The 14,216-nt window shown below is 58.9% G+C and overlaps 1 protein-coding gene across 2 annotated transcripts in view; it reads left to right on the plus strand.

Annotated features, from left to right (window-relative positions):
• The first annotated feature begins 1,674 nt into the window (after nucleotides 1-1,674).
• The window catches only part of KCNJ4 (potassium inwardly rectifying channel subfamily J member 4), a 29,485-nt gene continuing 16,943 nt past the window's right edge, over nucleotides 1,675-14,216 (plus strand). For both annotated transcript variants that reach the window (XM_039463156.2, XM_039463155.2), the window contains exon 1: nucleotides 1,675-2,782. The gene's annotated coding sequence lies outside the window, so the exon portion shown is untranslated. The remainder of the gene's footprint in view (nucleotides 2,783-14,216) is intronic.

Here is a 14,216-nt window from a genome sequence, read left to right on the forward strand (position 1 = left end):
AGATCCCCGAGAAAGGACGGTCACATGTATTGAGTGCCTACCATGAACTGCTCATTTCGTGTGCATCCACCTCATTTAATCTGCCCCTGGGGAATGGGGGACATCAGGGTCCTCAATCTACAGACAGGTTAAATTAAAAACATGTTCAGGCCGGGCGCGGTGGCTCAAGCCTGTAATCCCAGCACTTTGGGAGATCGAGGCGGGTGGATCACAAGGTCAAGAGATCGAGACCATCTTGGTCAACATGGTGAAACCCTGTCTCTACTAAAAATACAAAAAAAAAAAAAAATAGCTGGGCATGGTGGTGCGTGCCCGTAATCCCAGCTACTTAGGAGGCTGAGGCAGGAGAATTGCCTGAACCCAGGAGGCGGAGGTTGCGGTGAGCCAAGATCGTGCCATTGCACTCCAGCCTGGGTAACAAGAGTGAAACTCCGTCTCAAAAAAAAAAAAAAAAACATGTTCAAGGTCAAGTAGCTCTTAGGTGCTGCTGAGCCTAGTTTAGCCTGACTCCTCAGCCCACTAAGCAAGAACCATCCTTGTGCCCAGCCCAGGGGCTGGTACGTGGTGGATTGCCTAGTGCTGGTTGAATGAACGAGTGGGTAATGAATGACTTCTGCTGGGGTCATCAGGAGGCTTTCTCAAGGAAGTGGTACTGAGGCTGGGCTTGGGAAACAGCAGGGAATCTCAGGGCAAAGAAGGTGGAGGGGCATTTCAGGCAGGGGGAACAGTGAGTGCAGGCAGAGAGGTGTGGAGGCCTGCGGCGTGTTCTGGAATCTGTGGAATTAGGGTGTACCTGTGGGTTTATGGATGTCGGATGACGGGTAAGGTGGGACCTGGCTATACCACACTGAGGAGTTGGGACTGGATCCTTTTGGGTAGGGCGAGTCCACGAGGAAGAGAAACACTTATGGTGGTTTGTGTGTTGCTGTTCTTATGCTGACATCCTTGGGGCTCAGAAGAGTCAGAGGGATTTCAGATTTCATCAGTTCTCCACCAGGCTTTGGGGTGCCTCAGTCTCTTCCTCTCTGCATTGGGTCTAGTCAGCGATAGCCAGACTCCCAGGGAAGTTCTTCTGGCTGTCTAACTGCAGGTGTTCTCTCCTCCCACTTCGCTGGAGGGAGGAGCACTTTCCCTCCCCTCTCCTCAGAGGGCTAGAGTGAAGTGGCAGGATGGCCAGGAAGTAGCTGGCTCGACCCGTGCTGTGGGCGCTGGGGATTCCCTGACACCCCAGAGTGTGGGGCCCAGGCCTGTCAGCTCGGGGTTATGGAGAACGATGGAGAACAGGAGACTAGGGTTTGGCCCGGCTGTGTCATCTGTGGGTGACCTTGGCCGAGTTTCTGACCTTCTCGGGTACTGAGTCTCGCCGTCTATAAAATGGGGCAGTGGTGACTGGGTATTCGTAAGGGTCCCTCCAGTAGGGCCGCCTCGGACTCCCAGAGTGGAATGCTTTGGGTCCTTAACTAGCGGTACTTCGGGAGGGCACGAGGACCGCCAAGGACAGGGGCCTGACTCCGTGGGACCCCAGACGGACCCGCTCTCACCCACCCGCTTCCCGGCTGGGCTCGGAGGAACCCTCTCCACCTGCCCCCTGGGGGGGTATAAAACCCGGGAGCGGATCCAGGAACGGGTTCTGGGAGGAGCGCTCCTGGGGCGAGGAGGAAAACCCGGGCAGGATCCAGGGCAGGAGCGGGGCAAGCAGCCCCCTGCCCCAGCCCCTGCTCCGCGTCCCGGGCCCCACGGGAGGGGGCTTGAGGCCCGGTGAGGCCGAGGGACGGGCAGGGCGGGGCCCCGTGGGCCACCGGGGCTCCCGGGCTGGGGGACGCGCGGCCTCCGCAGTGGGGCGCGGGTCACGTGTGAGGAGGGGCGAAAGTCTCGCAAAGCGGGGCGGCGTGCCGCGAGTTGGGAGTTCTCGGCGCGCCGCGGGCGGCGGGAGCTCGGGCTCCCGGGCGAGCCGGGGACGCGGCCGAGGCGGGGGCCGGGGTCCGAGACAGAGGGGGCCGCACGGAGAGTGGGAGGGGGAGAGACAGAGGAGGACCGAGACCGGGAGGAAGACGGACAGAGACGCGCAGGGAGAGAGGCAGCGCGGGCGGAGGGAGGCGGGAGGAGGCCGGCGGGCGACCGCGACGGAGACGGGAGACCCCCCGGGCAGAGGGCGAGCGGGGCCACGGGAGGCAGGGAGGCCGGGAGAGGCCCCGGGACGCGAGCGCGGCGGAGATCCCGGCGGCGGCAGAGAGGCGCGGGAGCGGGCGGGGAGGTGGCGGCAGAGCCCGGCCGGCGCGGGCGGGGAGGGCGACCCCGGGCCTGGAGGCCGAGGGGTCGCGGGACCGGAGCTGAGCGCAGCGGGGCCGGGAGCGGAGCGCAGGGCCGGGGGCAGAGCGCGCGAGTAGGCGCGGGTGACGGCGGCGAGGAGGGCGCTTGCGGCGGGGGTGGGGGGCGCGGGCGGCAGGGCGCCCCGGGCCCCCGGACCCCCGCGCTCTGAGCCGGGCCGGGCCCGACGATGCTGACGCCGAGGCGGCGCCGAGGGCGCGGCGCGAGGCAGCGCTGAAAGTTGGGCGGCCCGCGGGGAGCGGCGCGGGACGGCCCGGACGCGGGAAGACCCCGAGACCCAGGCGCAGACGGAGCGGCAGCTGGGGAGGGGGGCGCGGGCCGGTCGGCCGAGTTCGCGGGCAGGAGGCGCCGGGACTCCCCTCTCCGCGCCCGGGACGCCGCCCGCCGGATCGCGCCGTGGGATGTAGCGCCCGCTCGCCGCCTCCCGGACTCTCGTCGGACCCTCCGCCCAGCGGTAAGCCGCGCTCGCCCACGGCGGGCGCTTTCCGTCAGTCTGTACCGCCGCGTGCGTGTCTGTGTGTCCCGGGCCCGCCGCTCCGGCCCCGCCCGCTCCGCACCTGATCCCGAACCGGGTCCCCGCTGCCCGGCGCCGCGCGCGTTTGGCGTGGTCCCGTGACTCCCCGGGAGCGGGCGGGCTCTGTCCGTCTGTCCGTCTGGGAGCGTCGCGGTATGGGTTGTGTCCTGGACGGGGAGAGCGGTGGGTGGAAGGGATCTTGACCTCCTGCCCCGGCCGTGACCTTTCCCTGCCTCCACCCACCCCAGTTGTCATGCCGCGGAGCTTCAAGGCAGGTGACTTGTGGCAAGGTGGGGGGGGGGGTGCTGCCTTTCCGCCTCCCCGGCTGCAGCATCGTTGCAAATGCCCCTGTGATCTGAGGAAGACGAAATCTCACTTCTCTTGTTTTGAGCACCTACTTTGCGCCACACGACACCAGGTCGAGGGGGCAGGGATTGGTAAAGGAGTATTTCTGTCACATTCACAGTGATAGAAACTGAGGCTAGGGAGGGAGGCAGAAACTGCTTTTTCCTCCGTGTGCAGGGAGCATCCCAAGGCAAGAGAGGTCTGAATGAGCCTCGAACAGGGAGAACTTCCCCTGCAATCTGCCAAATGTCCGCCGACCAGTGTCAGCCTTCCTGCCCCCCAACCGCACTTTTGCCCCCAATGTCCCGGCCTCAGGATGGAGAGGATTTGGGGAGGTGGGAGGGGCAAGCTGGGTGGTGTGGGGGGTGGCTAGAGGCAGAGTAGCCTGGCCAGCTGACAGAGCAGGGCTTCAAGAGCAGTAGAATGTCCAGCAGCAGATTTGGGGGAAGTGGGGAACTCAGGGAAGGAGGCCCAGAGAAGGGCTGGAGCCGAGTGTGTGTGTGTGTGTGTGTGTGTGTGTGTGTGTGTGTGTGTGTGTGTAACATCTACTCCCCTTCTCCCCGACATCCAGTCCCATGACCTCCATCACTTCAGGCCTTTAGTAGGACTTTTGGGTCCCAAGAGTCTGGCTGTGGCCCTGGCTTAGACTATGATGACAGGAACCAAAGGTGGACCAGGGCAGCTGGGGTAAGAGATGAGTGCAGCATGGTGGGAGGGAACAGAGACTGTTGGCCCCTGAGCTGACCCATATCCCAACTGGAGTTGGAAGGGCTGAGCCCAGAACATTCCACTTCATTCTCATTGGGAGGAAGGACTCTTTCTGGGGTTTTCCACACTGGGCAGTGGGTGTCATATGTGCTCCATTCAACCCCCCAGAAATTAGCTTAGCTGATGGGGAGAGCGGTCCCCTGGGCTGGTCACTCTCCTTCCAACCACCAGCTTCCAGGTCTATGGTATGGGAACGTCACTCTCTGCCCCAGTGACCTCCAAGGAGGACCCTGGGCTCAATGAGCAGAGGGTTATTCACAGGCTGGGGAAAGCGCTGGGCAGATGGGAGTAAGGACTCACTTTACCTTAAGAGAGATGAACAGCTAGTGGGTGGAGGTGGGCGTGGGGCAATGGGAAGATGGTGGAAATAGAGAACTACCAAGGAAGAGTGTCCAGGATTAGAGGGGAGTCTGGGGTACTATTCATGGCCCCTTGGTTAACCTTGAACAGAAAGCTCTTCTCTCAGAAAATCCTCTGGAGTGGCTGTGAGCAGACAGAGCTGGTTGAGATTCTGCTGGGTGACCTTGGGTGGGTGGCCTGACCTCTCTGACCCTCAGCTTCTTCAACTGGAGAATAGGGATGACGCTACCACCTTCATCGGGGTGTTAAGCACTTTGCAGACTGTGTCAGGTCTGTGAAAGCCGTGTGCGCGAGCCTGGAGCATAGTAGGTTCGTAGACATTTGCGAAACAGAGAATGAAGTAGCTCTGGGAGCTGCTGTGAGATGTCTTAGCTCAGGATAAGAAGGAAGGGGAGGAGGAACAGTGTAGGCTTACAGGGCGGGCTGCTTCTTAATGTGGATCTGGGGGAGGCGGGGGCGAGTGCTAAGGGGGGTGTGAGGAGGAGGGGGCCCCTCTGCGGGGACCACTGAGTCACGAGGACATGTAAGCGACATGACAACCAGCAACATGGTAACCAGGAAACTAGCGGCGGTGGGAAACAGAGCTGGAGCAGTGTGGGGTGGGGGTGGCGGGTAGGTCTGGCAGCGCTGGGCTGCTCAAGGGGTCGGGGAGCAGCCCAGCTGGCCTCTCAGAGTGAGGAGGGGAGGCCCCAGGGCCAGGCGGGCTGGGGAAGAGATGGGGGCCCTGGGGCAGGGAGAGGGAAGACACCTCGGGGCTGCAGGGCAGGGGGCTTCTCCTGCACCACCCCAGGCTCCTCTCTGCTCCTCCACGTCTCCACTTTTCATGCCTCTCCCCCTAGGATGCCAAATTTGGCTCACGCAATCTGTCGTCTCTCTTCTGAGATTGGCACCGGGACGAAAGCCGAGTGCATTACATCACCACCGCCGCCGCTCCCCCTGCACGAGGAGAGCCAGAGGGGAGAGCAAGAGGGCCAGGGGCAAGTGGCCAGCCCTCAGTTTTCTTTCCTGTCTCCCTGCTCACTCTTCCCACCTCAGTCCTAGGTGTTGGGGGGCTCCTGGGGCAGCCAGGCAGGGGATAGAGGCAGGATATAGGCTCCAGGCTTGGGGAGATCCCAGGACCAGGGCAGAAAGTCATTCCATGTGGCCAGCCCCCTGTCTGGGTGCAGCCCGGGTGCAGGGAGGCTTGGTTCAGGACCCTGGCTTGTCAGTGCCTTACTGTGTGACTTTGGGCAGCCCCCTGCCCCATGCAGAGTCCACATCTGTATAGAGAACGGCCACATCTTGGTGATTTTCCTGAAAGAAGGTTCCCTTAAGTTCTGCGGCTCTCCTGGGCCCAGAGGAGGGAGTCCTCGGTTTCTAATCATCCTCTGTGACCTTGAGCAAGTGGCTTCACTGCCTCATGCCTCCATCTCCCCACCTGTAAAATGGGGATGACAGAATCCTCAAAGGCAGTAGCTATGAAAGCAGGAGACAGGGGTAGAAGTAGGGCCTCTGACCTGAAACCACAGACACTCAGGGGCCCGTGGCTCCCAGCATGCTGGGCTGGGGGTGGACATGGTGGAGTGGGAGGGTGCCTGGATTCAGACAGAAGGTTTGGCGCTTACATCCCTGCTCTGATGCCTTCGCTTTACAAAAGTGGAAATTGAGGCCCGTGGGGTAAGTGGACCTGCCAGGGTCACAGTGATGGTTTAGGGTGGAGGAAGCAGAGCCAGGACCTGAATCCAGGACTCCTGGGCTCCCAGCCCCACCTGGAAGCAGGCAGACAGATGTCCCTGTGGAAGTTTGTGGCAAGCCCAGACAAGGACTCAGGAGCTTTGAGAGCCCTACTCTGACTTTAGCCGCCTCCCTTCTCCCTCCCTTCTCTCCAGATCCCCTCTCCCCCACTGTCCCTGGGCATGAATCCCCTCCCTCAATTGGTCTCTTTGAAGAACTCCTTTCGGTCTCATTTTAAAGCCAGTTTCAGGCAGTCCCAGGCAAGGACAGGTTGGATTTGGGGTTAAGCTGGAAGCTTATGCTCCATTCTAGAAAATTCCCAGAGCTGGAGGTGGAGAAAAATGGGGAGCAACTGTGGATGTTTTGTGAGATAGTGAGCTCCCCAATCTCAGAGGTATTCAAGCAGAGCCAGATAAGCATCTGCCAGGTGACTCCTGCTTTATGGGTGAGGCTGAATGTCATCCCCACTTTCAAAATCCGAGGAGCCTTTGGTATTTCCCAAAGAGGAGCTGGGAAATAGTGCTCAACAGTTCCCGGCATCCCAGCGAGGAAACACATTTGCTCGCCAGGCACTGGGCTAGGAGCTTTTGCAAATTCCCATTGAATTCTCCACAGCATGCTGATTTGAGGTCCCCATGTTACAGAAGGGAGAGCCTGGCTCAGAGTATCTTGGTGATTTGTCCAAGGTTACACAGCAAGGAAGCAGAGGAGCCTGGGTTCAAGTTCAGACTCGTCTGGTTCTTGGGGCTGTCTCTGGGGCTTCCCTGGGGAAAGAGTGGAAAACTTCCTCCCCTGGGCTGGGGCTTGGCAGGAGATGGTCTAGTCGCCCCCACAGCGTGACACCCCCTCAGGGAGTCTGGCTCCTCTTGGGGGCTCTGTTCTGAAGACAGATCTACTGCCATGTATCTTAGGGGAGAACTCATTTCATAGATGGGAAGACTGAGGCTCAGAGACTAGGAGTGATCTGCCTAGAGGTGCCCAGAGAGTTTGATTAGGGCCAGAGTGCCTACCTCCTGGCCCAGGGCTCTGTCCCCTGTACCAGTGAGTGAGGAGGGGCCTTTGGGCTGCCGGTTGTGGGAGGTGTGGAGTCGGGGACGCAGGGCACTGAGAGAGGGCTGGCTCCAGGCGAGTGCGCAGGGAGAGGGGAGCAGAAGGGAAATGGCGCATGTGTTAGAGCCTGGTGAGGTCAGTGGGACCAGGCTGGCAGGAGAGGGTCTTGGAGACAGTTGTTGTGGGTGGCTCTCTGTGTGACCTTAGGTCAGTCCCTTACCCTCTCCGAGCAGTGTTCACCCATCCATGTGAACCCAAGTTGAACGATCTATTTCCAGAGTAGCTGCGGTTGGGCCGCCGTCGCAAAGCACTCCTCCCTACGATGGGAGGACTCTGGGTCCTGAACAAGGGGCAGGCGGGAATCCTGGGGGTTGGCGTAACCTTTAAGCCTCCTCTGCGGACTCAGCCCTCCTTGGGGTGTGGGGGATCGCCAGGCACAGCCCTTCTCCTTTTCATCTTTATTTTTCTCCTGCTCCCTCTTCCCCTCGCTACGTGGGCTGATCGCTGCTCAAACTTTTAATTCAGATGGTAATTGAAATAATAATATGGGCTGAGGCCCCTCTGCTTGTGACGCTGCAGCTGGTGGAGCTCGGCTATGAATAGACCTTGAGTCACACACGCGCGCGCGCTCCTGCAGGCGCGCACACGGGCGCTCACGGGGTGGTGGGTGGGGTGCAGCGTGGGGAGCAGGGGTGGGCTCACGCTCTGGCTTGCTCCGGGTCCTGGCCCCCCACTTCCAAAGGCCTTGACCGGTCCTGCCCCTCTGGCCCAACACAGGGTCCGTGTGGTGAACCTGGAAGACCTTGGACATAGATGGTTCTCATTTACAGAAGGGGAAACTGAGGCTCAGCAAGGGGAAGTGGCTGGCTGGAAACAGGCTGGATCTGAATGGATGGGTTTTGCCTGATTCTAAGACCACCGTTCTGTGTGGGGACACTTAGGCTGGAGAGCAGGTGGGAAGTAGCTCTGGGGTGTGGCCCCTGCCCCTCCCTCTGCACCCCTGCCCCCCCTTCCCGCTTGCAGCCCCCTCTCAGCCTGCTGATGCACGCTCAGGCACGCAGGAGGGCTGCTCAGATGGCTGGTGCAGATGCTTGATGACTTGGGTGAGAAAGATGTTCTCCGGGGCATTGCTGCAGGAGGGGAGACTCGTTCCTGAGCGCCAGGCTCTGTGCTGGGCTTCACAGTCATGATTTCACTAATCCTCCACCACCCTGGGAGAACCGTCACCCCCACTTCTCAGATGAGAATGCTGAGGCTTAGAGAAGCAAGGATTGGTGTGAAGCCCTGGGTAGAAACAACCACAGATACTTTGTCCTACTGTGCACCCAGTGCCAGCCCCTCCAGGGCCCTCATTGGCCTCCTGAAGGGAGGCGGGTACATGTCTGCCAGCCTGGGCTCCCCTTTCCCTCCCTTGGACAGCTCACCTACTCCTCCCTGTGCCTACTGGCCAGTCCCTGACCAGCCCTGGTGCCAACAGCTGGGACATCTGGCCTGGGCAGGCAGGGGAGGGTGAGGTGCCCCAGAGAGACACTGGCAGGTCAAGAGGTGCTTAGGGGCTACCAGGAAAGGGGGTCCTTGGTGTTCCCGACCCCAGCAGGAGCTGTGGAATGAGAAGGAAGCATTGTCCTGGTGACCTGTCAGCTGGGAGCTCTGGTCTAGGCATGAGTGGGGCCAGCGGGGTGGGCCCCAGCAGGGCAGAGGGGAGCTAGGGCATGGGAGGTGCAGTTTGGCAAAGGAGCTCCCTGGAACTGAGATGGAGGAGAAGCCCCCACCACGCTCCACTCAGCAGCTCCTGTCTGCCCTGCATGGGCCTTCTCTCCATTACCTCTCCTGGGAGATGGAGAAACTGAGTCCAGAGGCCACTGGGTTGGCCCAGGGTCACATAGCAATGGTGACAGAGTCCCTCAACATGGGGCGGCTCCTCTCTCCTCTGAGTCCTGATGGTCCCCAGGGCGGCCTGCCCCCTCCTCTCTCCCTGACACTCTCCAGAGCTATGGGGTTTGGGGGCAGAGAGGAGGGTTTGGGTTTCTTGAAGCTTCCTCTCCCAAGAAAATCCCCAGATTGGAGTGAGGGGAAGGGCAGCAGCCCCTGGTCACAGCAGTAGGAATCGCAGCCTGAATCAGGGACCGGGGATGGAATCCCGGCTCAGCCCCTCACTGGCTGACTAGGCATGACCTTGACTAGGCCACTGTCCATCAGGGGGCCTCTCTTTGCCCCTCTGTGTACTGGGGAGCCCCATGGGGATGGTGGGGCATGCTCAGCCTTTTCCTGCTTTGCCTGTCGTGGGAGAAGCCCATGCCACTGGTGACCTGGGCTGCAGGGATTGAGAGTTCTTCAGCTGGGCCAGAGCTGGGAGCACATGTGCTGTGGAGAGCTGACCCCACTTACTGATGGGGAGATTCAGGTCTAGCGGAGGGGTGTGCCCATCTTGGAGTTGGTGGCAGAGTTGGCCCCTGGGATGCCTCGGTGAAGCCTTCCCCAGCCCCCTGCAGCTCCTCTCTCACCTCCCCAGACTCCCCCAGGAGCCTCCCTCCTCCACATAGGCCGAAAAGCCCAGGACTCTCTGCCCTGTGAGTGATAAGGTATCACTCAGCCTGGGAGACAGATGGGGTGGGGTCCACAGTGAGGGGGCTCCTCGGGGCCACACAGGGGAAGTGGTGGGCACAGGCTGGAGGGGCCCTGGCTGGGGGTGAAATGGAGCAGGCAGAGGGGCTTTGGGCATCCTTCAAATCTTGTGCCCATGTAAGAAGCTCTTCTGCAGTTATCCCTACAAATGGGCTTCACATCCCTCCTCACTTCCTCACAGCAGGTTCACCATCTCCTGGGAAGCCCGCTGGCCTCTGGAAGGCTCTGCTAGTTGATACCTGCCTCCCTCTTGGTCCTTTGCCCTGCCCTCTGGGGCACAGGGACCCAGCCTGCTCTCAGCAAGACAGGAGGAATGGCCAGCCTCCCCCTTCCCTGCCCCAAGGCTCCTCCAGCCTCAGTGGTCCCAGGTGAGGTCCGTGATTGGGAAACAGAAGATCCGGGTTCATGTCCAGCTCCACCCCTCAGCAGCTGTGGGACCCGGGCAGCTTTCTCACCTCTCTGAGACTCCATCCTCTGCCCCGAAAGGGTAGGCTTTTGCCTCTCTTCCCTCCCTCTCTCCCTCCCTCCCTCTCTCCCTCCCTCCCTCTCTCCCTCCCTCCCTCTCTCCCTCTCTCCCTCTCTCCCTCTCTCTCTCTCTCTCTCCTTTTTTTTTTTTTTTTTGAGACAGAGTCTCACTCTGTCAGAATGGAGTGCAATGGCATGATCTTGGCTCACTGTAACCTCGGTCTTCCCGGTTCAAACGATTCTTCTGCCTCAGCCTCCCGAGTAGCTGGGACTACAGGTGAGCATCACCACACCTGGCTAATTTTTGTATTTTTTGTAGAAACAGAGTTTCACCATATTGTCCAGGCTGGTCTCAAACTCCTGACCTCATGATCCGCCCACCTTGGCCTCCCAAAGTGCTGGGATTATAGGCCTGAGCCACCGTGCCTTCCCCCCGCCCCACCACTCTCTCTGTCTCCCTCCCTCCCTCCCTCCCTCCTTCCTTCCTTCCTTCCTTCCTTCCTTCTTGAAGGAGTCTCACTCTGTTGCTCTGTTGCCCAGGCTGGAGTGTAGTGGCGCGATCTCAGCTTACTGCAACCGTCACCTCCCAGTTCAAGCGATTCCCCTGCCTCAGCCTCCCAAGTAGCTGGGATTACAGGGGTACACTACCATGCCTGGTTAATTTTTGTATTTTTGATAGAGACAGGGTTTCACTATGTTGGCCAGACTGGTCTCGAACGCCTAACCCCAGGTGATCCATCCACCTCAGCCTTCCAAAGTGCTGGGATTATAGGCGTGAGCCACCACGCCTGCCCTCTTGCGTCTTTGTCTGAGGATGACTGGGAAGATCCCATGAGCCTGAGTGAATAAATATATCATGGCTCGTTGATATGAACTACTTTGTGGTTACTTAAAAGCACTGCTGGGCCTGATTTCCAGACCCTTGTCAGCAGCCACTGCCTTGGGGTGCCACTTCTCTAAACAGCTGAGCCTCCCCTGTCCCTCCCTCCCCCAGGCTCCAGATCTGCTTGGGTGGGGCAGGGCTAGCTGAGTGCTAGCCCCACCATGAGGTTGCAGATCCTGAGCCCACCTGACCTTGCAAAGGGCCTCTCTCTGTCTGGGTTCCAAGGCTGCCCCCCCACCCGAAGGCACCGGGCAGTGACTAGGCAGCAGAGAGAGAGAACTGGGTGGGGCAGAGAGAGGGCCGCATGCCGGGAGTTGTTCCAGGTCCAGGAGACAACAGGCTATACAGGACAGAGGCAAATGGCCAGCCGGCCATGGGAGGGGCTCCACTTACAGCTGCATCCGCAGCGTGGCTGAGCTTACCCCTCACAGTCAAGTGCGCTGCCTGAGAGGAGGGTGAGCTCCCTGTCCTGGGGGACGTGTAAGCAACTGCTAAATGGCATCTGTTGGGCGGCAGGAGGGGGCTCTCATACAAGACCAGGGGAAGAAATTGGACCCAGAACCCAAAGAATCCCTGTTATGTGGGCTGCAGAGTGGAGGTCTTGTGAGTTGGGGGTGTCTAAGGGACTTTTCCGAGTAATCCCCCATGACATCCAACAATTCCCCCCATGGCTGTACATCAGAAAGCCCGGGGGCCGAGCCCTGCCAGGCACAGCTTCAAGAGACACCCTGGATCCCATTTCACAGCCCGTAACCCTCACTCAGGCCAGTGTTTTAAAAATTGCACACAGGGATCGGGTGCAGTGGCTCATTTCTGCAATCCCAGCACTTTGGGAGGCCAAGGCAAGCAGATCACAAGGTCAGGAGTTCGAGACCAGCCTGGCAACGTAGTGAAACCCCATCTCTACTAAAAATACAAAAATTAGCCTGGCATGGTGGCATGTGCGCGTAGTCCCAGCTACTCAGGAGGCTGAGGCAGGAGAATTGCTTGAACCCAGGAGGCAGAGGTTGTGGTGAGCCAAGATCACACCACTGTACTCCAGCCTGGACAACAGGGCGAGACTCTGCCTAAAAAAAAAAAAAAAGTTGCATATGGGTCCTGGCCTGTTAGCGGGCTGGGAAATTGATTTACTTAGTTGTACTACTTATTTTCTAAAAATGAAATTAAAAAGAAAATTTCAAAATACTATGCATGTAGTGAGGATAAATATTATTTTGTGACACTCTTACTTCAGCTTTAAATATATAGTCGGGTGCAGTGGCTCACGCCTGTAATCCCGACACTTTGGGAGGCCGAGGCGGGAGGATGGCAAGAGCCCAGGAGGTTGCAATTGAGTTGTGATAGCGTCACTGCACTCCAGCATGGGCATTGGAGCAAGACTCTATCTCTAAAAGATGAATATAAAATAAGTTGAAATAGCTGGAAATGGTGGCTCACGTCTGTAATCCCAGCACTTTGGGAGGCCGAGGCAGGCGGATTAAGACCAGCCTGACCAACATGGTGAAACTCCATCTCTACTAAAAATACAAAAATTAGCCGGGCGTGGTGACAGGTGCATGTAATCCCAGCTACTCAGGAGGCTGAGGCAGGAGAATTGCTTGAACCTGGGAGGCAGAGGTTGCGGTGAGCTGAGATCGCGCCATTGCACTCCAGCCTGGGTAACAAGAGCGAGACTCCGTCTCAAAAATAAATAAATAATAAGTTGAAATCACAAACAGGATATTTGCTTTTACTACAGATTTTAGTCGAAAAGTTTGAAAGCTCTACTGTCCTGTATCGAAATCCCGGGGGGTGCCCCGAAAGAGGCCCTGACCTACAGGTTCCCGTTTTTCCTGGATGTTTGGTTCCTAAAAATAGAAGTGCCACGACTTCCGGGTTGCTGCTGTCCTGCCCTCAGAAGTAGCCGCCTGTCCCTTGCTCAGAGGACCACCCAGGTCCAGGCCCCCACGCTACTCCAGGGCCCCTACATTTCCCCAGGGCCTAGATCCCAGGCTGGGCCAAATTCCCTGCTTTCTGCTCGGGTTAGGCCAGCCCTGCTCTGTCCTTGTGCTCTCCCGCTTGCCCTTTCTTCCTGGGGACCTTCTCTCTATGCCCTACACACACACACACACACACACACACACACACACACACACACACACAGCTCAACAAAGCAGGTTCATGACTTACCTGCTTCCCTTCAACATACAGTAGGTGCTCAATCAATGATCATTCGCTTAATTATTTATAGAGCACCCTCCAACGCAAGGCACTGTGCTGTGTTGAGACACACCTGGTGCCCAGCGGGAAGGCAGATCTTGTTCCAGCTCAGGGGACATGTAGGGTGGTGAATGAATGGATGGATGGATGGGGGTTGACTGGAGTTGAAGATTCTCTGGCCTGAGGAGCCAGTGGGAGGTGGTGAGAAGTGAGGGGCACGCAGCACGTGCCCCCCCCATGGCAGATATTCTGTCAGTGACAGTCCCTCAGGGCTGTGGCCCAGCGTTGGGTCATGGGCAGGGGCTGACTGTTGCTCCCGCTGTCTCTGGCCCTTCTGAGGCCTCTGTCTGCCATGCCCTCTCCCACTAGGTCCTGTATACATGTCCCTGCCACCCATCCTTGGGTGAAGCCAGGACGTCCTCCCCCGAGCCCTTGACACCTGGGGGACAGCTGGGAAGAGAAGCCTGTGCTCCATGGAGGGTGGGGCAGAGGCTTGAACCCTCTGACGTCCTGTCCTCTCTCTTCTCTGCTCACGGCCACTGTGCTCATGTCCCGTGACACACAGGGTCTCCCGGTCAGTGCTCAGAGGCCACTTCTGCTGGGACGTTCTCCCTGACTACTTTGTCAAAAATAGCTTCACCTTGGTCAGGATCTGTCACATGGCTCAGCTAGACCCTTCCCGGGAATTGTGACCGGCTGGGTTATCTTGTTTGTCAGGCATTAGATGTTTAGGAAGCAGCTACTCTGCCAGGCTCTGGGAGTCAGGGTGAAGTCGGGAGGCAAAACTCCTGCCCTTGGTGCTGTTGCAAATGAGACTGGTTGGACTGCTAAGTGCTGCCAGGAAGATCCCAGAGCTGGATGGGGAGGGAGGGCTGAGGGCCTCTGGGGACGCACAGCCTTTGAATCTAGACCTGAATAGTAGGAAGCCCTGAGCGACGCGGAGTCTTGGAGAAGAGAATTTCACCC

This window comes from Saimiri boliviensis, chromosome 21 (assembly GCF_048565385.1).
Source record: "Saimiri boliviensis isolate mSaiBol1 chromosome 21, mSaiBol1.pri, whole genome shotgun sequence".
Taxonomy (NCBI): domain Eukaryota; kingdom Metazoa; phylum Chordata; class Mammalia; order Primates; family Cebidae; genus Saimiri; species Saimiri boliviensis.